The following is a 10,951-nucleotide window of genomic DNA, read 5'->3' as shown; positions in this document are numbered from 1 at the left end:
CGTTTGTATAAGGTAGGCTTTGAAATTTTCTTGAGCATCCGAATTTTCCCTTTTACATTTTACGTATGTTATTGTGTACTAAAATCCTTAATCAGGCACTGCAGCTGCTATCCTCGATATAATTTTGATAAAATTTTCAAGTAATGTGCCCATTGTTAGCTAAATAGTCCAGTCTAAATATCAGTTGTAGTATATAAGTCCACTCAGTACTATCGCTAACAAATGAATGAACGTCTTTTTCCTAGGCACACCTCTATTTTGAATGTTGGAGTAAAATTAGGATCAGTGGGAAAATGGCTTATACATGCCCAAAAATATATATACATTTTTCTTACCTCCTTTATTATAAATAACAATATTAATATATACCTAAGTATATATATATATATATAAACCAGTTAAGTTTATATATACTATTTATATAACAATACAAATCAATAATTGTTGTCAAATTATTACTGACTGTATTTCTCGCTTTTGTGGGTTTAGTATCTGAGGTGGGGGACCTAGAAATACAACCACCTTCATATTTTTATTTATTTTTCCTATGATTCAAATATTTAAAAATTTTCGCAGTGTCTAAGAAAACTGACTGTTGAGCCTCTCTTAGCACGTCTATAGTCACCCCAGACCATTCTCATGCCTGCCACTGTGGATATTGGTCTGAGACCATTCGTTGATATTATGAATGGAGTAGTGGTAAAACTTTACAATTTATATATTTCTTTCAATTCTATCACTAATTTCTCATATTTCTTCAGTTTTTCTCCAACAGTGAAGCGTAAACTATTATCCTCGGGGATCCCTTTATCAATAAGTTCTGCTTTCTTTTTTTTTTCATAGGTCTGTAAGGAGAATATTCGGTTTATTATGGCGTATTGTATGGTCCATAATTATTTATTTATCCTAATAGAGCTTGGGAGGACCTTTTAGAAGAGTCTATTTGGAAGGTACTTGTAATATGGGCTCTTATCATCAATTAAGTTGTACTTCACAGCCAGAAACTGATTTTATATTATTATATAATATCGGTATTTCTCGCTATTGCGGGTTGAGTATCTGAGGTGGGGGACCTAGAGGTCCAACCACCTTCATATTTTTGTTATTTCATATTTTTTTTTTTTTTGTTTCAAATATTTAAAAATTTTCGCACTATACGTGCAGTGTCGAGAACTGATTGTTGAGTATTATTACTATTATTATGTTATACAATTACATATATTATTATTGTATTCCTGTTGTTACAAGCAATAGTATTATTTAGTATTAATTATATTAAGTATATTGTTATTATTAATATACTACAGTAGCTCTATTGTACCGATTTATTATTATAATATTTTTGAGTTGTTTTATATTGAAATCAATTGATAAATACTATTATTTGAGTCGTTTATGATTTTTTTTCTATTATCACTGTTACTTGAACATATTGAGCGTGGGTAGAAAAATAAATTTACGGGATTACCGAAAGCATTGGGAACACAACTTTCCTAAAGACAATTATCACAGTCAATTTGTTTTGATCCAAGATCTGAAAACCATATCGATTTCTGAGTATCTCCCCTTTTCCGATGGTAACAAAATTAAGCTCTTATCTAAATCGATTCGCCACTATAGAGTGGACTGAGAAAACAATCTGGAAAAGTAAAAGGAGAAGGGACCCCACTTATACCCCCCAGAAGCCCTGTTCTCTCCAAATTACCTCAGTATCCATAACATTTTACGAGGGTCGCATCGTTAAAAAAAATAATCAAAGCAAGTAGCCGAATCCACCTTCGGACGATCGCTCCTGATATACTGCTGCTGGAGTCTCTCCGCTCATGGCTAAATTGACCGGATTAATCTTCCTTCCGGGACCAACTCAACTGGGTTATCCATGTCAAGAGTGAAACTAATTTCCCTGTGTACCTTAGAAGTTTTCCGACAGCCGGCAACTCCTCAAGAGCAAATAGTTTTCAAACTGTGGCAATGTTTAACTTAAATACTGAACCCCGAGACATTTGGAGGAGGAATAGTAAGAGGTGCCTTGTAGAGCATGGGATAAGTTACCTTCCCTCAGCCTCTAAGATAAATAAATCTAGCAAGTTTTCTTGTTACCTCCTTCCTTTAATTACACAACCGTCTTATACAGGAGAAAATTCGTTTTAAACAATCCGAATTAATAAGAATAGCTGTTTGATTGAATGTTTTGTTCTTAAATACGTATACTTCGTTAGACATGTATTTGACGAATGAGTTTTAACAATATACACATTTCATCTTTTCTTGATCGTTGCAAATCACTTTTTGGCAGACTTGGATTGACTCCTAAGTCGGGAACCTAAATTGTGAAATATAACTTGTAGCTAAGCCAAGATGCCGAATCCATCACCACATTGTATAATCGTAAAAAAGAAAAGTCCTTACCAACTCAAGACCCTTAAGATTTAGCAGAGGTTTTATTACCTGACTACGGTGGACACAAGAAGGGTAACGTACTTAGGGGTGTGGTAATTTGCCAAATTTTACAATGTTTTAGGCATTGAGCTCCACCGATTTTCAAGTTTGGTGGTTTAAATTATTCATGGAGATTCCATGAATATTTTGAAAGAATCGGAGCCCAAAATGTAGAAACGTTGTTGTGCTAAATGAGTCGGTAGCTTTGTAGCTCATTTTTGCGATGTTTTAAATACAGCATTTGAAATATCAACAAAAATGTATTTGATAATTCATTAAACTTCAAGCATTTACGATAAATGTAAAAAAAAAAAAAAATCACTAAATCTATACCGCTACATTACATGAAGGTTTAGGAGTGCAATACTTTGTAAGGAAGTGATTGAAAGGAATTTGGTCAGAATCGTGGATCTTTATTGGTCGCTGCGTGAGAATTTCTCTCACGTTAAATGTTTTTCGGGTCTAGAAGCTGCTAGACGGATACTGTGGCTCCCATCTTCCTGGAATCCGTAGTTCGCAGTCTCTTCCTTCTATGATTCGCCCCCTACACCACTCTAGCAGCTCTGGGTAAGCGTTCAGCCCTCTTTACCCGACAATATACCTTTCTTATGAGATATTATATCACGCGCGACTAAGGCTGCTATAAAAATATTCAAGTTGTGAGGATTTTTCTCACGTGCGCCAAGTGTATTTAATCCATAAAAATGTTTTTTCCTCGAAGTAAAAAATTAACAGAACTAGTGAAACGTAGGTTTGAAGAGGCAGGAACTTCATTAGGTACGTATTATTTACTATGAATTGTATTTCGATCCTTTAAGTGTATGTTAGGGTGGTATTTATAATAGAAATTTGTCTTTTCATGTTATCACTTTATCGCTTCCCCGTATAAATAGTATTTTTTGTAAATTTTTGGGTTTTCAAGCATTCTAAACAAAAAAGAATTGCCAGTGTAAAAGACCAATATGTCCCAGTCATACGGTGTTCACTTGCACCACTTGTGCACCAGAGATTTCTTCAGACTGAGCATTTTTTTTAAAGATTAGTGTTATATTTTATAACTTTGTCTGACTAAAATATTATATTATGTTTATTACTATTTTATAACAGTGTTTGTTTTTTGAATTTTTAAAAGCTCAAAATACATTTTTTTCATACTTTTTTTGTTATGTTAAAAAAAAATAATCTAAATCAAAATTTTATATTTTAAAAAATACGTTCAAGAGCTGCAAATAAGAAATGTGTGAAAAAGTCTCACGCGCGGCTCTATCCGTGTTAAAATCGACCAAACGACCGGAGACGGGTTAAGAGGCTGGGTGGATCTCGGAGAGCTCCCGAACCCACGGCTACGGTAAAACAAAAAATTATTTGCCACAGCCGGATTCAAACCCGGACCCTTGGTAAGCACAGTGCTTTACCAAACGGCTGCCCATTCCAATAATTTATTATTTGTAAAATTCAAACGATGTAAAATTTAATGATAGAAACAACTTAAAAAACATTTATGAATAAACTGAACTGATTCAATAGAACCAATTTAATTCCCTCGATTTAGGTTCTATTCTTGTGGCATTATTAATAATTATACTAACTGTTAATGTTGCAATACAAATTTTAAATTTATGGTATCTTACTGTTACCAACTCACGAATTGATAAAAAACAAAAAATAATATTTTCAATGCTTATCAGTGTTTTTCATTATTGTTTTTTTTTTCAATCTTGTTTGCTTACACACTACCTTGGTGTGATAAGTGTTAAGATTCGATTTAGTGTTAAGATTTAAGATTCGATGACGATATAAGGTTAAGTTCTTATAAAACGGGGGGGGGATGAGTCCTAATAATTTCTTGTATCAAGTATTCATGACTTCTGGACTGTTTTAGATTGTTGTTTATTTCATTTGTTTATAATACATTTTGAATTCTATGAAAATTATTACAGTATGACTAGACGCTACTGATCAAACCATAGGTTTTTGTTCTACATTATTGGTTGTGATCGATTTGCGATTAAATATTTTTTTCGAAATGTTTGCCTCAAGGTTGCCTCCTTTGAGCATTGGTAGTTTCCATCGCAAGGAAGAATGTGAGCATTTCTAAAAATTAAATTAACCATCTGTATTAAATATACCGGTTGTAATTGAAGAACTTAATGGAAGAGCATATTGTGTTATTAAAATATAACTCTGAGAAAAATGGAATTAATGCTTTTTTTCCTATTTTAAAATGAAAGGAAATTTTTAGATTCAGAGAACTGCCACTGCGTAAGGTTTAGAAAAATTAAACAAGTTGCTATGCAGGAAAGTGTGTTTAAAATATTCAGTCAAGCTTAAACCGTTATTTTTCCTAGTAGGTCCTATTTAATTTGTTCTGCCAAGCTTTAAAAAAAAGTAGTATTAGCCCTTGTTAATTTAATTTATATTTAAAGGCTTCAGTAACGCAGAAAAGCAAGGGAAGGGGTTCAATATATTTGTTATTTCCTATCTTGAAATATTTTTGGTAATTAAAATAGTAATAACTAATGTATAACAGTGATTATTTAATTATGTTACATATGAGAGTAATTATGTACTATGTTTGGGCAATTATATATAACTTGTTTACACTGTCGGCCACCCGTTTATTAAAAGTAACAGAAAAAACATGTTTATTTCAAAAACAATGTTTTTGTTATTAAATTTGACTTATTAATTTAGATTTAACATCCTTAGTTGATCTATATTTGCTTCTTTGGACCTACCATAAAATGATATTCAACCTGCCCTGGCTAAATTCAAACAGGCTAAAAAATCCTGTCCCGTGAATGCAGAGGAGTCAACGATACACTGTCATCAAGATTTCTTGGATAATTTTTTTAACTTCTCACGCAAAGAATGTGGCCTATTTAACAGATGTAATCATGTACAGCTGTAAAAGTTTATAATTTAATTAAATTTTTAAAAAAGAAAAACTATTAATTAAAAAAAATCTTTAATTTACTTTATATCCTAAATCAATAAAGTTTTACGGAAAAAAATGAGCCGAACTAAGCGCAGTGATTTTAGCAATAATTACTATTGCAAGTGTTCTCGTGCGAACGACGGAGATAAGAGACTTTCAAAGAGGAAGCAGGAATACTTAAAAAAAATTCGAAGTGGGGTACAGGAGCGAATCCGTCAAAAACCGCCAAAAGTAGCAAAAGAAGGTACGCTATTGAAGAAGAGAGTAGGGGCTCCAGTGAAACATTACGTGAACCTTCCTGGCTGGGTGGTGAGGAACCTCATTGACATTTGCAAGACGAAGGGTCAGCGCAAAGACAAAATCAAGCCCAAGAGTAGTCCTCAGGAGACTCGGTCCATGGAGGAGTCGGTGAGGAAGGAGAAGCAGATCCAGAAGAACGCGGAAAACGAGCAGGTACCGGGCGAAGTTATGGAGATTAAAAGGGAAATGGCCACCACGTGAGAGCCTAGATTCTTTTTAAACATTGTTAGTTGTTGACATGAACACACTCCGATATTCAGTTCATCCTTTTTAAAGGTTGCTCATCAAATCAGTTTGTTGTTTGTCTTTGTAGGCAGATCACAAAAAACAAAGTTTGTTGTTTATCTATGTGAGCAGATTACAAAAAACAAAATTTGTTGTTTGTTCTTGTAAGCAGGTCACAAAAATAGAAAGTTTGTTGTTTATCCTTTTAGGCAGATCACAACAAACAGAAACACACTTGATTTTTCAACAATCATATTGCATTATTAATCTGTCATTTGAAAATTTGAGGGTCAGCTTTTGCTTATGTTACGGTATTGTTAATTTTAAATTAGTATTGTTAATTTTACTTTAGTACAATTTATATGTTAGTCGCCATGCAACTGCATCTGTACTAGTTGATAATTGGTTGCCATAACCGTTTGTGCTTTAAAATGACAACAAAGGGTTTATTTATTATTTTGTATTGGACATATTCTATAGATTGTAACATTTTGCATCACAAAGAGTCTGTGGTTACTTTTTGAAGACTCTACCAGCTTAGGAATAAGACCCCTACCTGCGGTGCTGCCGTTGTAACTGTTTATTTTAAAATAAAAACCAAACTTTATTTTTTTATGTAAGATGTACCACTATCCAAGAAAGCAGAGAAATACGTATGAAGATGGTATAGCTTGCTTTTATTTTCTATAATTAATCATTTTTCCTATATTCCAACATAACCCGTTTTGGTATTGAGGAATACATTTTCATTGGTGCAAGGTGTTGAACTGTCATAACACTTGCTTCTGTCTGTCTCCTATCCTCTGTTTTTTATAAACTTTATCTATTCCCTAAAAGGTTGAAATGGTGCATTCTTCTCTAGTGCACTCTTCTACTATCCGAAAAGGTTATAATATTGTGATGAATTGTTTACTGTTTCGTATTTGCTTTATATGAAGGTTCCACTTATTATGAGTAATATTTCAACTTTATTTATTTATAGTACAAATAAGAGAGGAAAGATGAGCTTAAACTAAACTACAGTTTATCGGAGGTTATGATTGATAGCACTTGTAATGATTTGGTTGATAAAAATTGTTTCATTTTCACATTTCACTTATGAAAATATTCTATTAAACTGCTTTCCCATCGTAAAGTTGGCCAAATGAGAATTCATTCCATAATTTTGCGATTTAATTTTTTTATTATTTTCATTCCCCACATAAAAATCTATTCTTGTCGAATTTCTGCTATTTTGAAAACTTGGGTCTGCTGAATTACGAAAAAGATGCACTTTGCGAACATTCCTTTTGTAAAACTCAAGATCCCAATTTAACCAAATGCCACAAATTAGTATTTACTCTATCATACACTGACCTATTTAATTATCTATAGTGTAACCTTTACCAGTCAACAATATTACAATAGTACAGATGTTTGGAATTGATATAAAATGTATAATCGATATTTATGAGGTCATTACCTATTGCTGGACTTTTTAATTAAGGTTTTTTTTTATTAAGGAACATTTTTTATTTCTTATTCGCTGGGCAAATCCGTTCCGGCATACCTCGAGGTTTACTTTTTATAGAATTTTGACATAGATATTAGCTGTTACGTAGTATCTGCAACCATAATTCAAATGCATAATGCGCTCAAAAGTTATCAAATTTTTCATTTCGTCATTGCACCGACGAAATAGATAACATTTGAGTGTATTTCCTTTAGTTTCTATATCTATTATGAAATAAAAAAGGCAATTTACTTCCACTCATTAAATACACTTTATTTGAGGATGCTAAATTGAACATAAACTATATAACTTACAAAAAAAAATCTTAGCTCTAGCCAATAATAATAAACACTTAATATAAACCAAAATTAACTAGTGAAATTAAAAGATTAAATGCAACCATCACACAATCTACATCCTAACGTGAAGTTAGCGCGTGAAAATGTATTGAAAATAACAATAAAACAAAATTGTGTACTTAATAAAGTGAATATTTATGATCACTATTATTGGTGTCACCAATTGTGTGTTTTGCTATTTTATATTCAGGAAGGTTGCAGTACTGCTACAAGTGTAATTGTTTCATTCATAGCAATTTACTTCTATCAGTTTTGGTTATGATTCTGAATGATATAGATTTTTATTATGATCAAAAATTAGTACGATGCGTTACTGCGAAAACTCTTACAATGTGTTAGTGCAAGTATTCATAGAGTGGGTTACTGAATCTAGTTTCGTAACTTTCATTATAAGCCAAATTGAAACTTTAATTACTAAAAATTAGAATTATTCTTGTCAACAAATTGATTTATTCTTGTGATTCAAACTTTTTTGTTTTGTTTTTTTAGTGAGTAGCTTCTATTACCTCTTGTTCTAGCAATCACTTTTGAAGTGATCAATCCGAAAGGTCCATACGGGGTACAGGTATTGGAATAGAAAAACCGTATTGTACATGCCCGTTTTGATAGTTAAAAGTGGTTGTTAAACAAAGCTATATGATTATGTATGACACCTCACTATTAGATAATATAATATATTATGCATCTTCCTAAATGAAATATTATCTATAAAAGATAATTTAAAGGATAAAAGATAATTATTTTAGAATTCCTATTTCTGACCTGGTATTCACTAAAATTTAGTAATTGAGATGAGCTGTTCCTGTTAGGTTATTACAACACTAGAAGTACCAGTAGGTTGTATTAAGTTTATCTTAGCAAAATATTGAATTATCTCGAATAGCTAACAAACCATAAAGATTTGTTGATTTTTTTTTGTAGCTCATTAGGAACAATTATCGCTTAACAAAATTTATGATATGATATATTATTTTAAATTACTCGTTACTTGTATTGGCCATTTTAGTAAGTTTAGATATTATTTCTCCTATTGCTGAAACAATAGGAACAAGTTCACCTGTTAATTTTACCTTCTGCCAAATTTCGATATTATATATACTAATTTTATGAATACATCTCCAAAAACATTCCAATTCGTATTTTTTTTTTCTTTCAGATTAATGGGAGGTTTCCTCCTAAGGGCTACATGTACATTAATCCTGGCGACACTTCTCGTTTTGGCTTTTAAAAAATAAATGTTTTTTACTTTTGTCTTTTCATTCGAAGTTATAGTGAATAGTTGTAAGGTACTAAAATGACTCAATTATTTACTTAATAAAATATTTTAGCTTACAATATCTCTTTGAGAGAATGAAAATGTATTTTCTGTTAATGTATCTAGAAGATAATAAAAAGTGAGTCAATATTGATGTAATGTATTCATTAATACATTTATATATAAAGCATATAATGAAGATCCTCTTTTCTTTTTTCCGACGGTTCGGAAAATACTTTGATAATTATTTGCCACTGCCCAAAGATTGTAGCAAAGGCGAATTAGTTGAACATATTTTCGCCTATCAACCAGGATCCAATCCTCTCATCGGAGACTTGGCGAATGCTTTGAAATTACCACACCTCGTCAGTCAGTATGTATGTTCGTGATATATTAAGTGGAATAATATAGTACTTTTCTGGTATCTTTCTTTAAGGGGATAGTACATTTATTTACATTACAAAGATTACTATTATCTCCCTTATTTTGAGGGTAATATATTTTTGATTTTTCTTGTAACAATAAGGATTAGTTAACCCGAAGGTTCGATGCCGATTCCATCATTCGCTTTCTACACACTCGCTTCAACTCTTCCCAATGACCCCTGTCCATCCTAAAATCCGCTCAAAACTAAAATAAGTTCAGTCTTGGTGTAATCATCACACCGACGTTTCGATCTACCCCTCGAACGTTTACCATTGGAGCAGCATTTATTAACTTTTAAGGATGCGTTCGTTACTAGTTCCTTACAAGTCCATCTTATTCACAATTGTTTTACGACGAACTTGAACATTATATTCGTTAATAAGTTACATTATTTCTCAATGTTTTCATAACTTTAATTTTAAATGTTTCATTTTTTACCTATTATTAACTATAAGATTTTATATATATTATTTTTGTTTGTTGTTTGTTTGGTCTTATTTAAGGGAGTAATTTTTTTTTGGTAATCAACGATTGTTATAATTATAAAGCTACACACAGATATTCCTTCTCGCGCACATGTACATGATTCCAACGTAAAAAAAAACAACATAATAATTAACTCGAAGAAGATCCATAATTTGGAAAACACCAATGTGATTTTAGCTTCCTCATTTTTGAGATCTTCAGATAAATTTGTGGTCAGTCCTATTATGCTTATTATCGGTAAATAGTATTCTTCAGAAATATACTTGACATTGTTCAAAAATCGTGAGAATGGACTGACAATATTGGCACATTGGAGGTGGTAGTTTTTCTAATCCAGTGCGAGTACGTGGGGACAGTTTGGCCTATTATCAAGATAGAGCTAAATTATTACTAACTTAAAATTTATATTGCCCTCCTGTTCTACAGTATCCTTTCTAAATACTCTACTAACGCCTGTTGAACAGATTCGATACTTAGGACTCCATCTTGACAAGAGACTTGGAATCCACACACAAGACTGAAACGACAAGATACTGCTCGTAGATTCCGATTGCTACAACACTTACTTGAAAAACGCTCTAAACTTCCCATTCACTACAAAAAATTAGTATACACTACGATAATCAGGCCAATTTGGACATATGGAATTGAGGTCTGGGGCTCAACCAAACCATCAAAGTCCTCCCGCATCCAATCGTTACAATCCAAAATTCTACGTTAAATCCTTGATGCTCCTTATTATGTTGCAAATAAACTCATTCACAAAGACATCCCTAGCGTTGCAGATTTGGGCCAAAACAGATATGCGTCTTTTCATTACAAACTCCTTACCCATTCTAACCCATTAATTCTTAATCTTTCATCCTTAACAATCCCTGATAATCCTCCGAGGCGCCTGAAAAGAAGATGGCCATGGGACCTTCTAATTTTAATTAATACTTAAAGTACCACCTATGGGTGGTTCCATCCCAAGATTTTCAAGTGTATATGAAACATACAACATATTTACTTATTGTATTTATTATTTGTAC

The 10,951-nt window shown here is 32.2% G+C and overlaps 1 long non-coding RNA gene across 1 annotated transcript; it reads left to right on the top strand.

The window, feature by feature from the left end:
- The first annotated feature begins 5,027 nt into the window (after positions 1–5,027).
- On the top strand, positions 5,028–9,012 carry LOC106678908 (uncharacterized). The gene is made up of 2 exons (XR_010842832.1): positions 5,028–5,830; positions 8,910–9,012. It is a non-coding gene; the product is annotated as an uncharacterized lncRNA (long non-coding RNA).
- Positions 9,013–10,951: the final 1,939 nt, after the last annotated feature.

Source organism: Halyomorpha halys, unplaced genomic scaffold (assembly GCF_000696795.3).
Source record: "Halyomorpha halys isolate HHAL.00 unplaced genomic scaffold, Hhal_1.1 Scaffold167.1, whole genome shotgun sequence".
Lineage (NCBI taxonomy): Eukaryota > Metazoa > Arthropoda > Insecta > Hemiptera > Pentatomidae > Halyomorpha > Halyomorpha halys.
This window is presented reverse-complemented; position numbering and strand designations above follow the sequence as displayed.